This window comes from Panthera onca, chromosome C1, assembly GCF_046562875.1.
Source record: "Panthera onca isolate mPanOnc1 chromosome C1, mPanOnc1 haplotype 2, whole genome shotgun sequence".
Lineage (NCBI taxonomy): Eukaryota > Metazoa > Chordata > Mammalia > Carnivora > Felidae > Panthera > Panthera onca.
This window is the reverse complement of record NC_138346.1, coordinates 82,334,146-82,356,436: the sequence shown is the minus strand read 5'-3', so window position 1 is coordinate 82,356,436 and position 22,291 is coordinate 82,334,146. Positions and strand designations below refer to the sequence as shown.

The 22,291-nt window shown below is 44.4% G+C and overlaps 1 long non-coding RNA gene across 1 annotated transcript in view; it reads left to right on the top strand.

The window, feature by feature from the left end:
* LOC132673664 (uncharacterized) overlaps positions 1-21,772 on the top strand; it is a 35,084-nt gene extending 13,312 nt beyond the window's left edge. Inside the window, exon 3 of the long non-coding RNA XR_009608149.2 lies at positions 21,685-21,772. This is a non-coding gene — a long non-coding RNA (uncharacterized LOC132673664). The remainder of the gene's footprint in view (positions 1-21,684) is intronic.
* The last annotated feature ends 519 nt before the right edge of the window (positions 21,773-22,291 follow it).

Here is a 22,291-nt window from a genome sequence, read left to right as displayed (position 1 = left end):
CGTGAGTTCGAGCCCCGCGTCGGGCTCTGGGCTGATGGCTCAGAGCCTGGAGCCTGTTTCCGATTCTGTGTCTCCCTCTCTCTCTGTCCCTCCCCCGTTCATGCTCTGTCTCTCTCTGTCCCAAAAATAAATAAAAACGTTGAAAAAAAAAATTTAAAAAAAAAAAAATAAAAAAAAAAATAAAAAAAAAAGAAAGAGCCAGGGAACAAGAGATGTTGGGTCAGCAGCTACCAGGGTCTACCATAAGCTCTGACTGGGATGGGCACTACAGGGGCTGTAGGAAAAGAGAATTGTAAGTTTTGAAAAAACATTTCATTATGGAAATTTCATTACATATAAAAAGTAGACAAAACGGTGCAACCAACCCCCACATACACATTGCCAAGCCTTGACGATGAGCAACTCCCGGCCTTTTTAATCTATTTTCCTACCTGCTTTCCTGCTTCACTTCGTGATAAAGCAAATCCCAGACATTGTATCATTTCATCCAAAATTATTCTAGCATGTATCTTTAAAAGACAAGAACACTTTTGTTTTTTTTTTTCAATTTTAATTGCAGTATAGTTGACCTATAATATTAAATTAGTTTCAGGTGTATACTCTAGTGATTCAACAATTGCATATATTACAAAATGCTCACCACAATAAGTATATTACAATATTATTGACTGTATTCCCTATACCGTACTTTTTATACCATGACTTCTTTATTTTATAACAGGAAGTTTGTACCTCTTAACTCCCTTCACCCATTTCATCCATTCCCCCAATGCCTTCCCTTAGGCAGCCACCACTTTGTTTTCCATATTTGAGTCTGCCTCTCTGCTTTTTATTGTTGTTGCTATTTGTTAATTTGTTTTGCTTTTTAAAATCCACATATATGTGATATCATGTCATAGTTGTCTTTCTCTGACTTATTTCACTTAGCATGATGTCCTCTTGGTCCATCCATATTAAAGGGCACTCTTCAAAATCAAACCATGACATTAATTTAAAAATAATTAATTAACAGTCATTCCTTAATATTATCAAATTATCTAAGCAGTGTTTAAATTTCTAAACATTTTAAATTGTCTTACAGGTGACAAATTTCTGTTCATAGTTTGTTCAAAAGTAAATTCTTAGAGATCAGCCCTTAAGTTACTTACTTACCCAACTTCTTAACTTACCAGATAAGGAGAGTGAGATGTGGAAGAGTTGAAATAACTTCTTACCCCAGGGCCCTCAGATTTTATTTTATTTTATTTATTGATGATTCTAACCTGCTTCATTTCATGATGTATTTGAGGCAGGTGGTTACATACTGGGAGACTCCACAATTCATTCATTAATTTAACAAATACTGCTTCAGCATCAGCTATGTACAAGGCACTCAGTGAGGCTGGTGCAAGCACATGGATCTATAATCAGAAGACTTGAGCTTTGGCTGACTTCTAGGGCTTCTATCTACGACATCAGGCAAGTCTCCTCATTCACCGCCATACTGCCTGAAATCTCCAGAGGGGCACTCTTTGGGATTAGGGAGTTGTATTAGGAGGCCCTTCCAAATACTCACCATATTATTTTTGTGGACAGTTGTTCTTTTGAGTTGCCCTCATGGAACACTCTTCCTATTTTGGAAGAATCCTAAAATAGGAGAAAGGGCTATACTTTCTACTACAGAAACTGAATTTATGGATGGTCTTTCCCCACCTCGAGAAAACTGGAGAGACACAGGACTTTGAGCTCCAACCAAATGCTACAGGCCAGGACCAAAGGCCCAGGCCAGTTGGAGATGATCCACAGGTAGTACAGCCAGGTCAAATCCAAGGGAACAGTGCCAAGCAGCCAGAACCACCAGGGTGATAACCAAGAAGACATTCCCAAGAGTCACTTCTGCTCAGCTGTGCTTCCCATAGCAGCTGATTTTTTCCTTCTGCCCATGCTCTGCCTGACCTTTCAGTAAATGACTCCTACCTAAGTGCCTAGAGTCACTTCTTGCTCTGGGCAAGCAAAATCTCTAAGAGAGTCAGTTGATAACGATCACCCATTAATAATATGTTGGGGCTTTTACATTGTTCTGATTACCTTATCAAATTAAAGATTTGCCAACTATTAGGAACAAATGGAACACAGGATAGGGCTATTTTGAGGGACACTTCTGGGGGTGGGGGGAGGACACAAGAGGTTCAGACCCACCATGAGGACCTGGAAGTCTAGTATGTTAGCCCAGGATGCTGGGTGACTGGAGGCTGTGAGGGAACTGCCACCTCCTTCCTAAATCTGAGTGGTGACCCTGAAGAAGATCAGTGTTCCACAAATATCTGTGCTTTGTATAGCCTCTGTCTGGAAGGAGGTGATAAATGGTTCCTTATAACCCCACATGGAGGAATCTGCTCCTCCCACCCCATTCATTCATTCTCAGCCAGAACTATAGCCAAGTGCCCTTGGAGGAGAGATGGACAGGGTGACATTGGGGAGTCTAGCTGGCTGCTAGGGGTGGTGTTCTTCCTGTGTGGAGATTGCTGGGAGGACCTGGGGGTGCCACTTCCTGCTGCGGGTTGGGGCTGGCGGCATCCAGCCAGGCCCTGGGCTCTGCTCCTCCAGGCATTTCTGCCAGTCCCCTAGCTGAGGTGTCTATCAGCCCGGGGTTGGGGCCACAGCTCAGGGGAACTGGCTCAAAATGCTATGACCCTGGGTTTCTCTCGTGTGCTCTTCCACCTTTTAAACCAAGATGAAGCAGGATTATTAACTCACTGGACAGAATACTCACTGCCCTTCTAGCTTCATGCAGGAAGTTGCTTAATGAACTCCAAGATAATTACTTGCAAGGACGAGATTTCTTACATTGCGTCTGTGGTTTCCTGTCCTTCAGAACGTTCTTCCTGCCCTCCCTTCCTATGCCTCTCACTGCCTGTGTGTCTTTCTGGGCTCAGGTGCCTCCTCCTTCCCTTGACCTCCTCTCTCCTTATTCTTTTAGTTTTATTTTATTATTTTATTTTATTTTATTATTTTTTAATATGGAATTTCTTGTCAAATCAGTTTCCATACAACACCCAGTGCTCATCCCAACAGGTGCCCTCTCAATGCCCATCACCCACTTTCCCCTCCCTCCCACCCCCCATCAACCCTCAGTTTATTCTCAGTTTTTAAGAGTCTCTTATGGTTTGGCTCTCTCCCTCTCTAACTTTTTTTTTCTTCCCCTCCCCCATGGTTTTCTGTTAAGTTTCTCAGGATCCACATATGAGTGAAAACATATGGTATCTGTCTTTCTCTGTATGACTTATTTCACTTAGCATAACACTCTCCAGCTCCATCCACGTTGCTACAAAAGGCCAGATTTCATTCTTTCTCATTGCCAAGTAGTATTTCCTCTCTTCTTATTCTTGCTCTACTTCCTCTCCCCTTCATGCTGCTCCACAAGACTTATTTTCTTCCTAACCTGTGCCCTTGTGTTCGTGAGTGTTTGCTTTCTGAAAATATTTCCACTTTCAAAGGAGTTTTGTGGTCATCTCTGACTCTCTCTCTTATTAGATTTCCAGCTGTGAAGGGACATCTATCTTTGGCCCTGTTTCTTCCAATCCAATGCTGTTATGGTTGGATTGTGTCCCCCTAAAAAAGATATGTTGAAGTCCTGATTCCCAGTACCTCAAAATGTTATTTGGAAATATATCACCATTATAATGTGTTAAGATAAGGTTCTAGCAAAGTAGGATGGGCCCTACTTATAAGGAGCCTATACAACATGACTGGTGCCCTTATAAGAAGACAACCATGTAAAGACACAGAAATGTGGGGATAACACTGTGTGATAACAAAGGCAGGGACTGGGGTTATGTAGCAAACTACAGGCTAAGTAACACCACAGATTGCCAGCACCCTCCAGAAGCGAAGAAGAGGCAAGGAAGTATTCCCCTACGTGTTCAGAGGGAGCATCATCTTGCCAACATCTTTATTTGGGGCTTCTGGCTTCCAGAACGGTGAGATGATACATTTCTGTTGTTCTAAGCTAACCAGTTTGTAGCACTTTGTTTTGGGAGCCCTAGGAAATGAACACAAAGACCATCAGGAAGACCCCAGGAACTTCTGAATGTTTTTTCTACCACCAACCCTGAGCTTTACCAGGTTCCCAGTTCCTATTTGGAAATCTCCTTGTTGCTGATAAGGGTGATGTTTCCATAAGTGAAAGAGCTCTTTATATGTTTGAATTCTGTGACACATGAAATCTGAGGTGGTTTGTTGACTCCCACTGTCCAAATGTTTCCTCTACATTCTTACAGGTGTTTTCTGTGAGTACCTGAGGACAGGGTCTGTTTTGTTCACTGACACAAAGTAGGCTCTCCATAAACCTTTGTTGAATAAAGACCTGAACAAGGACCTTTCCACCCCTGCCCACATGGAGGGGCTAAAGCTCCTTTGCAGGGGACAGGAAGGTGGCAGGGCTAGGAGCAGTGACTACCGTGGTCAAATGGCAGGGAATAAAAAGGTTATTTTTTATTTGTCTGAGGAATTCAAGTAAGAGATACAGCAAAGGCAGGGCCTACCTTGGTTTTCTATCTTGTGGTCTCAAGTTGTCTATTGCCTGAGGGTTTCCCAAGCATTGACTCTCAGAGTGATCCCACGTGATAGATAGAGCCCACCCAGGTGCTTGCCACTCAGCACTCCAGCATGGAATCCCCAAAGGCCACCTTGCCCACCAAAGGATCTATTTGACTCCAGAATAGAACAGGGAGGCTGAGGGCAGGAGGAGCTGTGGACCCACAGGTTGCATGCTGAGAGGCCAAAGTGTTTCTCTCAAGCTCTGGCCCTGGGTGCTGCACAGGCAACAGAGCTCCATCCATGGATGGAGCCCCTACTTGTGCAGGGCCTGGTGCCAGACATGCCAGTAAGGGGGGAGAGGGAAACCAAGATAAATAAGCCAAAGTCTGTGCTCTGAAGAAGATGAAGGCCTACCTGGTTAGGAAGCTAAGACTTGTCCATACAAATGCATTAGCAACTCCAGGGCAGAAATAGGTGCCGTGGAATTGGGCAGCATGGAAGGGCTGTCGGAGCTCAGAGAGAAAAGGTGTCAGCATTGGCAAAGGGAGAGAATGCCTGGTGGGTGTCAGAACTAAGAATGCCCTTGCTTGCAACTAGACCTTAGCAGAAGAAGAGTGGAAGGGTAATCACAGGGGTGAAGTGTGAGCAGAATCGCGAGTTTAGGCATGAAGACATGTTTAAAAGACAGGCCCTGACCATGTGTGATCAGAGAGTGCACAAGCCAACTAATAATTCCAGGGCAGACACTCTAGTGTGGATGGTACTTGGGCTTCTGACTCAGGAACAGATGAGCCCTGATGCTGAGAGAGATGCAGAAAGGCTGGGTTCCAAGTTACAAAGGGAAACACCAGCCTTTTTTTCTACTTGGATAAATAGCATCCTGATAGTTTGGTAATGAGTACTTCAAATAAAATACAGTGACAGAGGTAATAAAGCATCAGTCAGGTTATTAAAAATGGCAGGAAGCAGTCTATTGGTAATGTTGGACCAGAAGTACGATTCCCTGGGGAGCTCATGTCACTTGCTCTCTGGTTGGTTTGTACTTGTGTCTTCCCTGGAGTCTGCAGGGTGAGATGGGCTAGTTAGGTAGTTGGCCAAGGGGGAGCCTTGCTGAGCCTGCCTCCACACACCTTCCCACGTGGTCTTTGGGAAATGGACAACGTAAGCTTAATGATGGGGCTGCGCTATGGCAAGAGAAAACAGCATGTGCATTTTCTTGTGACAATGTTAATATGGAATCCATTTCCAAGAAGAGATGAGCATCCACAACCAACATTAACATGATGGAATAAATGGAGACAGGTCTTACAAGCTATTAAGCCAAATATGTTCACCGTAGGCAATTGCTATTCTTTATAATGACACTTATAGGTAAATTGGTTAACATGCAGTATAGTTAGTAATTGATGTTTTACACATCACCCCAAAGCAGAAAATTAGAGGGAATACATTGCTGACTTAAACTTCTTCCACTGAAGATCATCAAGATGGCACCCCTCTTGGCAAACGAAGTACCTTCACTTTCTCAGACTTATCTGTCTTCATTTTCAACTGAAATTGTTCAGCTGCTGTGTGTCTGGGACCCTCTGCCACCCCCCAAGGAGGACTTCATTCCTCTCATCTGATCATTAGGTGTTTAATCACTGATACTCCTCTCACTGCCGCAGTCTCAGGGCCCTCATGTGTGAGGAAGTAAGCCAAACATGTCTATCTTCCTAGTCATCCGTATCATTTATGGCTCTGCAAGTAGATAGAGGAGGGTCTACTTTAAGTGGAGAGTGGGGTGCCCTTGAAGGACTTATATGCTAACCCTTGTCTGAAAGATGGGGACAGGCTGCTTAGCCCAGGGCATGGCAAGGAGCAGCAATTGCTAAGTGCCTGCTACCTTTCTGAGACAACCAAAAATAGTAAAGAAGTGAGGGAATACAGGAGAGACATGCCATATACAGATGCAGACTCACAAAATTCAACTACAGATTGCTGGGCCAAGAATGAAGAGCAGGGGAAGGTTTTTAAATGGCCATATAAGTGCTCAGGGCTTCTGCCCTTGAGTTCACACAATGCTCATCTGCCCTGGTGTGAGGAAGGCCTGAGAACAGAGCTCTGCTCTGCCCCCAGGGTCTCAGCTCCCTCCAGCCTCTCACGGTGTCAGCACCCTACATGCTTAGTGTGATTCCTGGGTTCAAAGAAATATATGTTTCACACAATATAATTCTTAGGTGCAAGCCAACTACACATCTAGTATCTGACCAAAGAAACATTGATCTATCCTTCTTTGGCCAGAAGGAAAAAATGGTTTCCATACTGGACATTTTGAGAGATGATGTATTGGTCTCCAGTATGGCACATAAACACCACCCTGTGAGCTGTATTCAGAGGCTGACTTCAGAGACTTTTTAGGGGAATTTTGACTATGTGAGGTTTTTATCTTATGAGCAATCTCCTGCTGTCAGATAAACAGCTCTGTGAGGAGGCCACTCTAATCAGACCTCAGTTAGACTACTGTCCACTTTGTTGCACCGGGTCAGCCCCTCTCAGCCCTTTTGCCCCTATTCTAGTGAACTATGATTGTCCAATTTCATCTCTAATCTATATTCCATCTGAAGTAATTAGATGGAGAGGGAAGGGGGAAGCAGTGGTGAGGAAGGAGGTATGAACAGAATCAACTGGTAAGAAGAAACTCACTCTGCCCTTGCCCATTGTTCCCAAGTCCGGGAAGCCCTGTGCATGGCCCTTTCCTCTTGGAAAAGGCTTAACAATTCCACACAAGGAAAGCAAGCTCCTATGGAAGAACCTGAGGCAATCGTTCCACCTTAGTAACAAACAAGCCTTGGACAGCAGGCCAGGGCTGTGGCAGTGATGCTGACAGTGCCATCCCATCTCAGCTTCAGGGGCACCTGGGACCTGTCCTCATCTTTACTCCAGCAGGCACCTGGGTGTCAAGCCCAGCTTCCATCTTCCTATGGCAGCCATCTTCAAACCAGGGTTCAAGTACACCTGAGGGTCTACTCTAAAGGGGATAAATGTCCATGAATGATCTAAAGAGTTTTGCTTTCAGAATCTTTACTTCCAAGTACACATTTCTGAAACTGTCTCACAAAAGTTCCCATGTCCCCCTCACTCATGATAATCTCACCACGGAGCTTTGCTCTAGGGTATGAAAACCTCAAGCCCCCCCAAAAAGTGGGGAGGAATTGATATATTGCTTTCTGGAGAGGCTCTTTAATGATTCATCAAGGCATCTTTGCCTCTTAGGGCTTCCTGTCTTTCCCTGTCTTGCATGTATTTCCGTTAAGGCTGAAGCATGGCCCACATTGAAATGCTCTAAATTTAGAACAACTACAGCAGGATAGGTTAGTGGTGCTAAATTTTTTACACAATTTCTCTCAGATTCAATCTGCATGATTCAGTAATTAAACCTATCTTATCAAACCATCTCATGAAATATTTATTCTAATTATAGTTAGTTCTCATCTTACGGAATGTTGAATCTTTTGTAACTCCTAACAAAAATAAACTTTAAAAAAAATGTGTATTTATTTATTTTGAGAGAGAGAGAGAGAGAGAGAGAGAGAGAGAGCATGTGAGCAGGGGAGGGGCAGAGAAAGAAGGAGAGAAAGAGTCCCAAGCAGGCTCTGGCACTGTTAGCACACAGCTGGATGTGGGGCTCAGTCCCACGGACTGGGAGGTCATGACCTGAGTCAAAATCAAGAGTCCCACAACGCTTAACAAATTGAGCCACGCAGGTGCCCCAAAAATAAATTTTTCAAATTAAAGGTAAAGATTTAGATGGCAACTTTAATTTTTGCGGGGGTAATGTATTTCCTTAAAGTTACTTTAGGAAGCACGCGTGTAAAAGGGTTTGGAGACCACTGACCCAAGGCCTCTCAGGCTCCCCTACCCTCATCCCACTTGTGTAAGCCCCTCCCACTTTCTTGAGCTATACTATTCAATATGTAGCCACTAGACTCATGTGGTGAGGACTCCAAATGTGGCTAGTGTGAGTAAGGAATTAACTTTTTGTCTAGTTTAATTTTAATTTTAATAACCACATGTGGCTAGTGGCTATTATATTGGACAGTACAGACGTAGAATATTTCCATCATCACAGCAAGTTCTGTTGAACAGCACTGGTCTAGAGTATCCTAGAAATTGTCAGACCTTTAGAGACAGATGCAATTCTAGGCAAAGCTGTGATATGGTGAATAATATTTAATTTTTTAAAAAGTTCAGGCACATGACACAAAATTCAAAAGATACAAAATGGCTTATAGGACAAAGTTAATTTCTTTCCTACTTCTTTCCCTAGTCACCCAGTTTTCTCCCCTTACCAATTTCTTGCTATTCCCTCCAAAGACATTTGACTCATATGCAAGTATAAATGTGTCTCTGTGGCAGTTTTAAATCATAGCCACATTTATTCGTTGCCATTCCTCCCATTGAAAGGTGAGGCTTACGTCCCTTCACTTTGACTCTGAGTGAACCTATGACTATATCAACTGATACAGTGTGGCGATACTATGTGATTTCCCAACCAATGTCCTAAAAGGCCATACAGCTTCCACCCAGTTTGCCAGAACACTCACTCTTAAAGTCCTGAGCTATGATGTGAGAAGTCCAACTATTCTATGACCATCATGCTGGAGAGACTACATGCAAGTACACAGGTCGACATTCCCAGCTTTGTGTACTTTAGCCTTAACAACCCAGGTGCCAGACTCAAGAGTGAAGAAGCCATCTTGATTAGCTACCTGTGACTCATGAGAGGGATTTTATAATTTGATTAGAAAGTTTGGTTAAAGAAAGAAAGGAGTAATAGATACTTTACAAACTAAGCAATGAAAAAATGAGGTAATTAGTAACCCCAAGAAAAACAAAGTCGACCCATAAAAGAATAACATATTATAATGGTTCAGCTGTGAGTACTTAAGTGACAACAGTGCAAATATTGAACATTGACTTAACTAAAATTGGTGATATAGCTACACTGGGAGGATGGAAGGAGGGGAAATGTGTACAAGGGGGTTCAGGAAGACAATTGAAAGTGTCTAAAATTGAAGAAGCTAAAAATAGCTGCATTATTTAGAAGTACAGGTATAAATCACAGAAGAAACAGACGGGAGATACCAAAGCATGTGCATCCACCAGTGGGGATGATTCAGTAGAGATGGAGGCACTACGGAGGGTGACTGCATGAATGAGGGGAGGCCACCCTGAGCACCAGGGGACTGATGGCCCTTTAATGGGAACAGACATATCTGACTAGAGGGAAGAAGAGGCCAACAAGTGCACTTGGGTAGATTTCAGGGACAATGGGGAGATGAGGGAGTTCTCATGTGACAGCTTCTCTTTTCTCAATGAAATATGAGAAGGCTTCATCAGTTGAGTAAGAAGCAGGAAGGGACATGGGAGTTTTAAAGATAAAAAAGGTATGGGGGTGCCTGGATGGCTCAGTTGGTTAAGCATCTGACTTCAGCTCAGGTCATGATCTCACCGTTCGTGAGTTCGAGCCCCACATCGGGCTCTGTGCTGACTGCTCAGAGTCTAGAGCCTGCTTCAGATTCTGTGTCTCCCTCTCTCTCTGCCCCTCCCACGCTCACACCCTGTCTCTCTCTTTCTCTTTCTCCCTTTCTCTCAAAAGTAAATAAACATTAAAACAAAATCTTTTAAAGATAAAAAAGTCATTAAAATATGAATGCTGGTTTACCAGAAAACACAGTAATGTTACCTAGCAGTTATGTACACTCCTTTGAGGTCTGTGATCATGAACATAAAGTGAAAACAGTCTGCTTACAGGGCAGACATGGTTTTCCATAGCAATTTTAAATTACTTGAGTGTAAGTATAGAGAAATAGATGATTGGATCCATTTGGTGTTTTGTAGGGTTCTATCCTAGAAGACAAGGGGATCAGACAGATGAGAGGTTTTGATGGGAGGGTTCACAGTGATGGACTTTATGTTGGAGAAGAAGATTGAACACAAGAGGTGACTGATGGAGAGCAAAAAGTGTTGGAGTCAACGGAAAGGAGATCTCAACAGAGTTGAAGAATTATTTCAGTGAGCGCTTGAACAAGTGCATTGAAGGAGAGGAAGCTGGGGAAGATGGTGGGCATAGGGGCTTGCAGAAGCATGAAGTTCTGGTGGTGACAAGGTTCAGATTATGACCTTGAGGTGGAATGAAGAAAAGGCCATTAGAGATGAAAAGATCAAGGAAACAGAGAACCCAGGGTGCTGGAATGGACATGGGTGTAGTTAACCTCACTGAGGTTGACAAAAGAGGGCTGTGTAGACAGGAAGACTGAGAGGCAGGGCCTGTAGCCCTCGGTGAACAGGGACATGATCTAGTGATAGAATCAGGCAGGAGGACCTTCTACCAGGCAGGGGCTGTGTAAGAGGGAATAAGAGTTATGGTCTGGGAACAACAATGGAGAACAAGCAGACACCTGCATTTACCACCTCCTGGCCTTTAAGGTTGTATGCTCCAAGAGATGAAACAGGCTCTCCCAGAAAAAACTGCAGAAGTACAGTGTCCTTGGGACCAGCCTGGCTCTAACCAAGCCAAGAAGTGGCAGGGAAGGCAGTCATGGGCTGAGGATGTGTAAGAATTGTAGATCCAAGAATGAGGGGTGGGGAGATTCCAGAAGACACAGTGGAAATGTTTGGGAAGACATGGAGGGGAAGGGTAGGAAATTGGGTCAAATCAGGTGGTGATTATACTGTAGATCTGAAATTAATATTACACCATATATTAACTAACTGGAATTTAAATAAAAGCTTAAAAATCAAGTCAAAACAAAACCCAAATCAGGAGATGAGCAAGGCAGGAAAGGGGTGCGAGTTCAGATGATAATGGATGACAGGAAAGGTCTGCTCCTCTTCCGGCAGTGACAGAGGAAAATGAAAATCAGATTTTGTCACTCCTCTACTTAGGATCCTCCAATGGCATTCCATCATACTTAGAATATAACTGAGCTCTTTACAAGACCCCACAGTTCTCAAAGTGTGGTCCCTGGACCAGCAGCATGAGGATCACCTGAAACCTGTTAGAGATGTGAATTCTTGGGCTGTGTCCCAGAGCTGCTGAGTCAGAAACCCTGTGGATGGGACTCAGCAATCTGTGTCTAACAAGCCCTCCTTGGCATGATTCAGATGCACACTAAGTTTGAGAACCACTGGTGCACATAATCTGGCCCTTCCCTACCTCCTGACCTCTGAGTTTCCTAATTTACCAAGCTTTAGACACCCTGGCCTTTTTTCTTGCTGTTCCCAAGCTCCTACTCTCCTCGTGGCCTTTGCTCTGGCTGTGCCATCTGCCTGGAATGTTTCTACCCCTAGTGGTACCCACTAGGACCACTCTCTGTGTCACAGTGCAGGTCTCTGTTCAGACAGACCCTCCCTGACCACTGCATCTTACCCCCAACTTCCCAGTCAGTTTCTAATCCATAATTGCTTATTTCTTTGAGCATTTACCATTTCCTGCAATCTTTCATTTTAAACTTGTCTGTGTCTATCTCTCCCTTAGAGTATAAACTACATGAGGACTGGGAACTTTTCTGCTTTTTTTTTCTAACCACCATCTCCTCAATACCTAGAAGAGAGCCGGTTGTATCGTGTGGTGCTCAATAATTACTCGTTGAATGAATGAGAAATGATGGGATAAATCCTGATATTTTTTAGACTCTGATGTACAAGTGATAGAAATCACTTGGGGATTAGCTCAAATACAGAATCTGCTTCTCTGGTCTGGGGGAGGGGCACATTCTGCATTTTTAACAAATTCTCAGTATTTAGTTCAGAGAGATCACTTTGAGGAAGGATCTTAGAATGAGCTCTTGGGTTTGTCTCTTGTGGTCCCAAATATCCAGTGGTTTGGTGTCTTCCAGGCAACATCCTGAATATCCAGTTATATCTGTGATGATTCTATTTGAAACGTTTTCTGGCCAGGAATAATAGTGGTTTTCCTGAACCCGCTCCCCTTGGGAAGGAGAGGTGTTTGGGCTTTTTCCAAAGACTACAGAATAATGAAAAGATGCTTCCTAAGGGAGGCTACTGCTTTTAACGGAGCCAAGTGTTGCTGAGAACAAGTCAGTAAAAGCCAACTTCCAATTCTTCCAGATTAATGAAGAACTGAGTTTAGATAATTGCAATCTGTGGCTAACATGCTAACTACAAAGTAAGGAATTGCTTAAATTTATTTCCAATGAAATCATTTGCTAAGAAAGCCGACAAGAAGAGCTGAGGGTCCAGTGTGTCTTTGGCCTCTTCTCTTTCCTATTCACATGCTATAGGTGGCACTTAGCTAGGGAAATGGAAAAAGAAGGGAGTATAGGACTATATGATCTAAAAACCCAGGTAAAAAAAAACACTGTGATTGAGCATCAGATAAGCATTTCTCAGAATATGTTGCTGAGACATGATAATTTGCATGCACTGAAGAGCTCTTTGATCAAAAAAAAAGTTTGGAAAATGCTGGATTGCACAATCACAGATTAGGATTCCCAACTGCAGGAATCAGAGGCAGAGGCATCAATGTGCTCACCTATTTGTAACTCTCCAAGAGCTTTCAGTACCCAGAATTTTCTAAGGGTATCTTGTAGGACAAGATAAGGGTATATTGTTCCATGGAGCAAAACTTGAGAAAGTTTATTGGCTGAGGTTGGCTTCTATTTAAGCATTCCTCAAAAGAGGAAGGCTAAGCTGAGATGAGAAATAGGACCTAGGAGAGAGGAAAAAGTAGGTGGTTTGTCTCGCGGCCCCTCACTCAGCCTTCCACCTGCCAGGGATTTCCAATCTGAATCTCCTTCCTGTGCCAGACTTCCCAAACAACAGTCCCTTAATCTCTCTCTTCATATTCTGTGTCCCATTCTCCCAGAGCTTTGTTGAAAAATTGAATCAGCCACTCTTGTGAATTAATTTGAACACCACTCCTAAGAGAACTAGAATTTTGAAAAGGATTCATGGAGCTATTCTACTTGACCCAAAGGAAAGGTTCTCTGGTGTATAATTAGATTCATAGCAGTGATTTTTTTTAAGGGTATTTATTTATTTTGAGAGAGACAGAGATGGTGTGAGCAGATGAGGAGCAGAGAGAGAGGGAGAGAGAGAGAATCTCAAGCAGACTCTGCACTGTCAGCACAGAGATGGGAGTAATTTTTGATTGAGGAATCCTCTATACTCACTGAGGGATTTCTACTTCTGGGTCCTGGAATTAAGGGGCAGGGGTGTCGGCTGCTGGAGAAATGGCTCCGTCTCTACCTGTGTTACTGTAAAGTTTGGTGGGCAGGCCCAGCACGCACTCCCCCAAGCCCCAAGTAGTTCTCTTCCAACTGGACCCTGGGAAAGATCTATAACAGTTCCAAGTAATACTTTATAAGCAGAACATAGTTTTTAGCATTTGGGGGTAAAGATCAGTTTTGTTCTCATACTTTATGTGATCTTTCTGAATCAAATTCCTTCCTATTTTTCTGCCTCTGAATTGCATTCATGTTGATTATAACAGTACATTTCTTACAAAGTATATAATCAAGAGCAGTACAGAAGGTGAACGGTGCAATTATTGCTAGATGAATAGTTTTGCATTTATTTTTCCATGATTTGGATGAAATACAACCTAGAAAAAATGTTTTTTTTTTTTTAACCATCTAAGAGCACCTCAAGGAAAATGACCAGTGTCTGATTCTGATTTGATACCTCAGTGCTAAGTGCCTAGCATGTAGGTTTCATAGTTGTTTGCTGAATTGAATATCCAGTTGTGTTACACAGACTTTTGTGTTACCTTACCGTTATTATTTCAGGCCCTCTCCCTATTTAACATGGAGGTTGACTATAAATCTCTACACATTTTGCTTCCCTACCATTTGCCAACCACGTGTAAACACACTGAATACATGGTGAATTTTTTTTTTACAAGAGCTTCCAAGTTTTGAAAGTTTTTTAAAAAGGTGCTGGGATCTTTAAACCGTTAGAACAACCTTGCTTAAGGTAATATACAACCAATCGAATTCTCTATCCTTTGGTAGGCTTCCAGCCACTAATAACATAGCCCTAAATCAAAGTAAGCCATATAGAAATATGGCATTCCACATGACAGGAAGTCCAGAGCAAGACCACCTTCAGGGCTGGAGGATTCTTTGGCTCCCTCGCTGATAGCCACAGCAGTTGTGGGCATTGTGCCCAGACAGGCCAAAGTCCAGAGGAAGGAGGGGGTTAGAAGGACCATCTCTTCCTGTGATTCTCTCACAGGAGTAAGGAACTGCCTAGAAGCCCCCAGGTTACCCTCTGATTTGGCCAAAGTTAGGAAGGAAGAAGGGGAAATGGGTGCTTTTAGGCAACTAACAGTGTTCACCAAGCTCCCATCACATTGGCTCACAGCTCCACTGACTCTTTAACACTCTACATAGATCTGCTATCATTGAAGGAAACGGTTATTGTCCCCTCTGTTCATAAAAGCAACGCAGGCTGCTTATAGAAAATTTGGAAAGTGTAGAAAAATATAAAGAAGATAAACGCTCCTCACAGTACTACAATAACAGAGATAAGCAGTGTGAATGTGTCAGTGGATTTCCAGTGTGTACGTGTGTGTGTATTCAGCAAAGCAAGTGGAATCTGTGTCCACTATTTGTAGTACTAGCTTCTTTTCACTTGCAAGCGTATCAAGAGAATTTCCCCATACACATAAGTATTCTCAAAGAATAGTCTGATTTTTAGTGGCTAGTTGGCGTGTATGTATATATAATTATACGTTATGGGTATACGGCTATCCTACACTTCCCCAGGCCTTCAGGTTTTGAAATCACCTGACCTCGCTGCTGCCCTGGCCTCTGGAGAGGTAAATCTGTCAGCTGTGACAGTGTCTGGTCTCCTCATGACCTGCCCCAGCAGCTCAAATCTAGCCCAGCCCCCAGACCTGCCTTCCTCTCCAATGCACCAGGAACTGGGACCTAGGCTGGGGCTGCACTGACCCCTCAGTTTTGAGTTTCATTGTCTTCCTTTCTCTCTTCAGCCCCTGCCTTACCCTGAAGTGCTCCCCTGGAGACTCTCAAGTGCCCACATTGCCTCCCTGATTGAGGAAGGTGACCCCTCCTAGGTCACCCCTTACCTGAATGCATAATGAACTTGGAGCCTCCCTGTTTTTCTTTACACTCTCCCCTCCCTAGGTGTACTTTGCAGAAGGTCCCAAACAGGCTTCTTTTAGTAAGGTGCCCTCAGTTTAAGATTACTCCCTCCCTGGGTTTTTGCAACCATCAGAGAATAGTTTCGGGAATTTGGGGGAGAGGCAAGATCCATGTCTCTCTGCTCTGGTGAAGTCCTAGGCTCTTTAGGCTGAGACCTGTCTCAAAGATCATTCCTTGAGTTTAGAGAAAGACCTTGAGCCTGAGGCCTGTCTGGCAGGTCTGAGAGGCCCAGAGGTGGGGATGACCTCCCTGCTTTCGCCCCTGGCAATCCCAGCCTCTTTCTCCCACCCTGTGTGGAGACGCCCCAGGCCATGGTGCTGCCTCCAGTAGATTAGCAGCACTTGCTGTGTCCCCAAACCTGTCCACAGCCACCAAGTGAAGAGCTCAGGTTTCAGAGCCATTCCTTCTCAGAAAGTCTGAACAAACTCAGGACGGCACAGCTGGGAGTCATTAACCAGGAATCAAAGGGCAGCATCAAGGGGAGGCAGGGCCTCAACACAGCCTCCAGGAGTTGATGAATCAGCCTCAAGGCAGAGTTAAGGGGCCCCAGCTGAATGTCAACAAATGCCCTGAGCAGTGAGCGTAGGGTCCCAGACTCTCCATCTTCAGGACAGGGTGGCTGAAGGGGCCCTCGGGGACGGGCTAGCTCGCCCTGACACCTCTTCTTATCCTTAGGCACTTGTCTTTCTACTGGTGTCGAGTCCATTACCTTGGCTTAGAAATTCACCACGTCTCTCAAGAGGTCAGGAGAAAGCTGACCTTGTGACAGACTCCGAGCAAAACCAGGGCTGGTAGGGACGACCCAGTCAGAATCAAAACTCCAGGCCAACGGCCAAGCTGCACATTTCATTTCCCAGGGTTTATTTGTGGGCCTGTAAAGAATTCAGCTGACACACAAGGCTTCAGTTAAGCCTATTTGTATTCTTAAGAAAAATAAGTGATTCTTAACTGAAGTTTCTTTGCTGCTGGCCTGGAGGGCTATCACAGTTCGAGCTCCTCTCAGGAATCGCCCCACTAGAGGCCTCCCCCTGAGGCAGGGCTCTCCCCTGTGGCTGCCTCTCTTCCACCCCTCTCCAGCACCCTCTTCTTGCTCCCCTATCCAAGCGTCTTTCCAGCAAACCCTTTCAGAAGCCTCCCCCTTCCTGACTCAAGATGAGTCTTGTTCTTTTCCCAGAGCCCGGCCTTAGTGGAGACACTGATAGTCCCTTTTCTCCTTGCCAGGGCTCCTTGAAGCCCCTTAAGTTCTGGAAGGGGTCCCAGCAGCTGTGAGCAGCTCCTCAGTGCCCCTGGAGAGGGAGAACCTGGGAGGGCTAAGAATGTGCTGTTACAGACCAGACTTCCTGCCTCGGGTGCCCTCTGACCTTCAGTAATTACAGCTTCGGAAGTGGTTGGCTCTCCATCCAGAAAATGGAGATAATGAGCCCCAACTTCTTGGGGCTATTGAAGGTTTAATTGATTCATGGTGGTGAAGTGGTTGGTGATTCTGGCCCAGAATTCAACCAAAGCTGCTCTGTCAACAAGGTAAGGGGGCCGGAAGCAGCCCATGAGGAAGCAGCTTGGAGCCGGCGAGCTGGCTGGCTGTCTGCATTCCTCAGCCCCAAGTTCCCCTTTGCCCCCAGATTCGTCAAACTGGTCCTAAGGGTTCTGTTCGCAGAATCCTCTGTCTGGCCAGGGTGGTCTATTACTGGGCCTCTCATCTTGCCCCTCCCCCCACCTGAAAGGCCCTCCCCACATTTCCCTGCCTAGTTAATTGGAGTCATGCCCCGTTGAAATCCCACCTTGTGCGCGGTCTGTTTATACCCTAAGCCCTACTTGATTCCTTTTCTGTGAAGTCCTATAGACCAGTGCTTCTCCAACGCTAATATGTGTCGAGTCTTGTTGAAAATGCCAATTCTGATACAGGGGGGTTGGTGCGGGGCCGGAGATCATGCGTTTTACTGAACGCTTAAGTGGCACTGACGCTGCTGGTCTGAGTAGTGCTCTCTGAAGGCCAGGCCACGAATCCTATGCCCCGTATCAGTGCTTTCCAAATTTCTTTCTAATACACAGGCCTTTTGTTTTTTTCCCCGAATGAGATCAGTATTCATTCATTAATTCAATTGTACAAGTTCAAACTTAATATTTACTTTTATTTTATTTTTCTTTTTATTTAAAAAAATATATATTTTTAATGTTTCTTTTTGAGAGAGAGAGGGAGGGGTGGGGCAGAGAGAAAGGGAGACACAGAATCTGAAGTAGGCTCCAGGCTCTGACAGTCCCGATGAGGGGCTCTAACCCACGAACTGTGAGATCATGGCCTGAGCCAAAGCCAAAGTTGGATACTTAACCACATGAGCCACCCATGAGCCCCAAACTTTTGTTTTATTTTTTAAAATGTTTATTCATTTCTGAGAGGGGGTGGGTGAGACAGAGGATCTGTAGGGCTCAAACTCATGAACTGCAAGATCATGACCTGAGCAAAGGTCAGACGCTCAACCAACTGAGCCACCTACATGCCCCATTAACATTTACTTTCAAAGCCAATCACTTGGGCTGTTTGATAAATACAAAAATATGAAATTGAGTGTTGTGGATGACTGCTTGTCTTGTGTCAGCCTCAGCTTCCAAATTTATTTCTGTATTTTATTGAGAAAATCCTGACAGATACATAGTCACAAATGGGTACATTTTCAAAAACAATAATTATCTGGAAACTGTAGGATGTTCCTCATAGCAGGTAATGTTAAGACATTGTTCTCCTTCACACTCACCGTGTAGGGAAGATTTAGTCCAAGTCTCCACAAAAGCATTTAATTTGGTAGCACAAGTTTAATCCTTTGGTGAGTACAATGCATTAAAATTTCGTATGTAATTTTCAGCATAGCTATTGTTTTATTGCTATTTTAAAATAAAGTGTAATTTAAAAAATGAAATTCAAATCAAGTAATCATATTAACTTGGAGCAGCCTTCTCAACCTTGGCATTACAGCCACACCGGGCTGAGAATTCTTTGTTGTGGGGGCTGTCTTGTGCCTTGTGGGATGTGGAGCAGCATCCCTGCCCTCTACCCACAAGAGATCAGCAGCACCACCCCCAAAGATGGAAGAATATAGCAAGTCTCCAGACATTACCAAATGTCTGGGGCAAAATCATTCCACTCGTTGAGAACCATTGCTCTAGAGGCACTAGAATCTGGGGAATCTCCTTTGAAAACGAATGGTTGAAAGCCTCCAATTAGCACTTAGCCTGTGTGCCCCACAGCCCCCTATAGCAACTCTTTACAAGATGGTAAACCTCTTGTGAGCAGGACCATGGGTGAAGTTTCAGCAAACACCCTGTGAACAGTGACTTGCTCAGGGGCGATGCTCAGCAGCTCAGTTGGCGTAAAGACTAGCTAACTTGCTTCATGGATTGATAGAGATGCCAGCATCTGCCCTGGATGCCTCATGTAGACATTTGGAGAGAAATCTGAGATAATGGATGTGAACATGTTTTGAAAGCATGAACATGTAAACATAAGGTGTTAATAAAATTGCCAAAGTTCATTTGTTCACCTACATTTCTTAGCCTGTCTTCCCCCACCCAGAAATATGAACAGTGAAAAATTCTTACTTTTTCTGTCCTGAAATTTTCTTTATCCTTCTCGAGTGGTATCAGCTCTATCATTTATTAACGGTGAGGCTTTTAGTGCCTTACTTAACCCCTTTGAATCTCAATGTGTTCGTCACTAACTAGACATGATAATATTCATTTTATAGGACTGTTTTGAGGATCAATGAAGTAATATATGCAAAGTGCCTAACACCCAAAGAAGTCACAAAGGAAGCACTTAGTAAATATTAGTTGCTCTGTTTTTGGAGTGTCTTTAAATATTCCCTCTCTAAAGAAGAGAAGAGGTGGCAATGATCATAAAAAACCGCAAATAGACTGAACGTCTTGTCCATTTAGCCTAGAAAAGGCATCTTCCACTAATTCCACTCTTTCTGCTCATATGTATACACATTGCCCTCCCCGCCCAGCCTGTCCTCACCGCCCTGCATCATACGGGATGTTTTCTTTCCACTTGCACATACTGCCTCCTAAACCACCGCCATCCCCTCAATCACCCAAGCCAGAAACCAGGGTATCATCCCTTCTCTTAATGGTAATTTCTCCAAGTTCCACTGGCAAAGTTCCAGAGGGTAAATTGCCCCATCCCCTGGAGTCCTGCAGCAGCTCGGACCTTCATCAGTCCTTCTTGCACTATTGCAGGATGCCTCTAATATTGTTCCCACTGTCTGTCACAGCCTCTTTGAAACCATTCTCCACTGTGTTCTAAGATAGCATTCCCCTACTCAACATCCTTCAGTGACTTCTTACAGCTCAGAAAAATCAAGTCCAAGTACCCAGGCAAGACCCACCATGTCCCTCCTAGCCCCAGCTCTCAGCCTCACCTCCCTGTGCTTGCACTTTACCCTCAGGTAAAATTTGTCGCTGAGACATTCCAAGCTGTTCTTCATATTCGGACTTTTAGACACATTCTTCCTCCTGCTTGATAGGCCTCTCCCCTTCCTGCTTATCTACCTGGGAAGTCTTCTTCATCCCTTGGTGGTAGCCACACAAGTCATTTTTTAAACATCAGTGGCAATCAGTGGCATGGAATGTAGTCAAACGACAGTGCTTCCTGCCCTTTTCCCCAGCATTCCTGAACATATGAAATACTGGATCATGGTATCCTAAGTACACCAAGAAATGTAATCAACAGAAGATTCTGTATATCCTACACCACCTCATATAAAAACAATGCAAAGTGCATGGACTGACTTCCCTGGGTGCCCCACTATATCTCCCCCACTGATGATGCTGCATTATCCCCAGTAGACAGCAAAACTGGGGGGTGTGTATCTTCCACACTTGTGGTCTCACAGCTTCTCAGTTTTCTCAGAAATCATATAAATACTCTCCTTTTGATTCTTGTGAGAGCTTAGGCAATGCCTCTTCTTTGGAATGTCCAAGTCACCCCTTCTCCAGGGGAGAAGGCTCTCACCTGGGCCACAGCAGCCTGTGGGAGTCTCTGCCATCCTAACCCCCGGATGTACCTGCAGCTCTGCCCTTCCTTTCACTCTTCCAGCCCCGTCTCTTTTCTTCTCCTCTTCTCTCCCCATCTTTTGGGTTTTGTTTTTTTCTCTACTTCTATATCTGTCTGGCCAGATGAAAAGACTCTTGTCACAGGAAGGGTAAAAGCAGATACACGAAAACTGTCGGGGCACCTGGGTGGCAGCTCAGAGCCTGGAGCCTGCTTCCGATTCTGTGTCTCCCTCTCTCTCTGCCCCTCCCCCACACGCGCTCTCTCTCTGCCTCTCAAAAATAAAGAAAAGTAATAATTTTAATTGTCTACTAGCCAACGTTTATTGAGCACTTAATACATGCCAGACACTATGCTAAGAGCTTCACTTATGTTAACTCACCCAATCCTCACGATAAACCTGTGAGTCAGGAACTTTTATTTTCTCCAGTTTTATAGATGAGGAAACTCTGACAAGAGAGGTTAAATCACTTACCCAAGGCCCCACAGCTAGCAAGCAGCGGAGGCAGAATTTGACCTCCAGGGTCCATACTGCCATATTCCTACCTGTGAATAGTGCAACAGCTTTGAGAGCTGTACTTTAACATCTCACTCAGCTGTCTACTCTACAGGGCTTCTTGACCACCTCACTTTTAAAGGGAAAAAAAAGAGAGAAAAAAGAAAAAGGATAATGTACTTCTTCCTCTATGCTGTCTCTCTGTACAGCCTTTTATCACTGCATGTGCCATACCTCAAAGGCAGGACTTCAGAACTGTGCCTTCTCAGCAGTCTTCCTATTCTGGATTAGCACACAGGATCACTTCTCAGCCTTTTGGCTAAGATCAAGTGTGGAATAGCCAACAGGAGTTGGTTAAGGTGAAGAGATTTTTCTAGAAGCAGCCTAATTACAAAGTGACCTTTGGCAACTCGTTCCACCACAGCCATGGTGTTGTTTCATCTCTTTCGTAGGCCAGCTGACTGAAGCCACAGGACTGAAAGACATGGCAGGACCTGCAGATGGTGGAAAGGCTTCTGATGGAAGGACACAGAACATGAGGTAAAAGCACAGAGAAATGTTTGAGAAAAAATCCATGCCCCTGAGGGACCACAGTTCCCTTTGTTTTCCTTTTGAACCAGAAACCTTCCTGAGCCCAAGGGTGAGCATAATATTAGACTGTGGCCATCCTCAGGGTTAAAAATTTTGTTAAGTTAACACAAATTAAAAGCTCTCTAGAGTGTAGAAAATGTCCCCTGTGGGGCCAGTGTTGCCCAGACCTGGGCGTGAGCTGGTGAGAGCAGCATGGGCGTTGGTGAACACACTGCCTTATTGCACCACCCAGAGTGCTGTGCATGTGGGGTTTCTCAGCATCACCACATCCTGGCTTTCTTTGTGCTAACAGGTACAAAGTGGATCTTCCATAGGGCTAACCTGATAAAAGAAGGCTCCTGGGCCTTCTGGAAACATCCTTACCCCAGCTTTTGGGACAAGAGTTGGAGAATGATAACAGGGAAAGGAAGGAAGGTCAAGGCTGGGGACCCCACAGAGGGAGAGAAAGAGGCAGGGGGCAGGGCAGGG